We start from the raw sequence: 2,340 nt of genomic DNA on the forward strand, positions 1-2,340 counted from the left end.
ATTATCGGCATTAGCTCCCTTAGAGACATCAACAACATCGTGTATTTTACATAGAGGAAACTGAAAGACATCATAAACATCGCAATGGTTAACCTCAAACTCTTTGCCATAACCAACCTTAAACATACAAGAAACACCGTCAACCTTTTATCGAACAATGAATTCTTGTACCAACCGTATCATGCTTCAACCTCTCCAACACATACTTACACCATTTCAAAGAAGTAATTGTACGACCTCATTCACAACAACCATAAGTCTCAAATCTAGTGTGTTATTTGCAATTGGAGTTACAAAAAGAAGAGAAAGCAAATAACACATATAACTTTCTAAACATCTCCCCACCATTAACTAGTCTAACCAACTGAACGAGAACATCGGTCATAGGAATTTACCCTTTATCTCGATCAACTCCAAAATACTCTTTCCAATTAGCTTTCAATTGAAAATGCGGATTATCGGCACTAGCTCCCTTAGAGACATCAACAACATCGTGTATTTTACATAGAGGAAACTGAAACACATCATAAACATCGCAATGGTTAACCTCAAACTCTTTGCCATAACCAACCTTAAACATACAAGAGAAACACCGTCAAACCATTCAACCAACGATCAACTCAAAGAATATACTAGTGGAAAAAACCATATATGTCACTTAGTAGCAGATGCGGTTTTACAAAAATTGCATCCAAAAATCATCCTTGAAAATGGAGGAAAAGATAGGAGTAAAATCTGATGCGGTTCTCTTGTGGAATGCACCAGATTGAAAAAGGCGTTGCGGTTTTGGGAACCGCATCAGAAAATTGGCTTTTTAATCACACAGCCTAGCTCCCCCCCCTTGTTTTCTCATCCACCCAATTTAAATCACGCTGCCTAACCCAATTTCATTAAAACTCGCGAGGCCCAACTCTCCCCTTGTTATGTCGTTCGACATTTTCATCATTTTCATTTCTCATCAGGAAAATAATTAGGGTTTCTCTTTCTCCATCTTCCCTTCTCTTGTGCACACCAACACCAATTGCGGCTGCAAAGCTTCGATTTAAGTGTTTCTTGCATTCAAATTTTACCCCATGCTGAACTAAAACATGTAAGTAGCTTTAATTTTTTTTTTCGATTTTTAATTGATTTGGTTCGAAAACTTGAATTTTGCTAGTGAATCATCTTTGATGGTTTAGTATTTAATTTCTGTCGTTTGGTGAATTTCAATCATAAGCTGCTTGAGATGGCTGGAACCGAGGTCCCCGGACAGCTCAATTCAAGGACTGATAAAGTTGGTGAGCAATAGTGGAGGCTCTAGGTTCAGGCACCAAGTGAAAAATTGTTATGATCTGTGCTGCTGCATATCAGATTTAGTGGGATAGAAATGACATTCTTTGGAATAGTAAGATACATATGGTGTCTAAACAAGTGTATATAATTAAACCCACAAGTATAGATAGAATTTATAGTGTTTTACCAAAGAAAATATCTACGAGTGACAGAATGTAGTTAAGAGAACTCAGGCATACAATGTGATTAGGTTCTCTTGGTGTAGGTTGTAAAGTTTTTTGATATGAATATAACTCTTAATTACTTAGCAAAATATTATATATATATATATATATATATATATATATATATATATATATATATGAACTCTTTTAGGAATAATTGACTCTTACGACACTTGGAATAATTTTTAATTTTCTTTTGTCAGACACACTTAGAAAAAGAAATATTTCGATCTATTTATAAGCAACCAAATATTGAATAATTCTTTAGTAACTTCCTACAATTTAGACCACTAACTCCATGTTTGTTTAACTTAGGAACCAAGGACTACTAACTTCACTAACTACTCAAACATGATACTCAGAAGGACTTGAAAATTTAATAAAAGTGATAAATTAATAAATGTGCACTTCTATTATTTTATTTTAACTAAAAACCTTTCGATAAAACTAATTAAATAATCATAAGTTAATTGAGATAATTTTCCTAAAAATGCTCTAAAAAAGATATATGATGAAATATTTTCATTTATATATCTAAAACAAAATCTCATTTAAAATCTATCTACTAACTTATTTCCTAACATTAAAAATACATATTTTAGAACTCTTGGAAATATCTACTAACTAACTAACTCTTCTAAAATACATGTTATAAGATATAATTATTAATTCCTTAGACACATTTTCATAGGGCTTTTCATTGAAAAAGCGAAACAGAAAAACTGTTCAGTGATATCGAAAAACCAGTCAAAATGAGTGGATTTGTAGCTATAAAAAAAGTGTTAGCAATACAATTACCGAACTTATAAAACTAACGATTAAATAGTACGGTACGATTATGTTT

General features: G+C 32.5%; 1 long non-coding RNA gene across 1 annotated transcript; it reads left to right on the top strand.

The window, feature by feature from the left end:
- The first annotated feature begins 865 nt into the window (after positions 1–865).
- On the top strand, positions 866–1,575 carry LOC125496995 (uncharacterized). The gene is made up of 2 exons (XR_007273490.2): positions 866–1,090; positions 1,217–1,575. It is a non-coding gene; the product is annotated as an uncharacterized LOC125496995 (long non-coding RNA).
- Positions 1,576–2,340: the final 765 nt, after the last annotated feature.

Source organism: Beta vulgaris, chromosome 4 (assembly GCF_026745355.1).
Source record: "Beta vulgaris subsp. vulgaris cultivar EL10 chromosome 4, EL10.2, whole genome shotgun sequence".
Lineage (NCBI taxonomy): Eukaryota > Viridiplantae > Streptophyta > Magnoliopsida > Caryophyllales > Amaranthaceae > Beta > Beta vulgaris.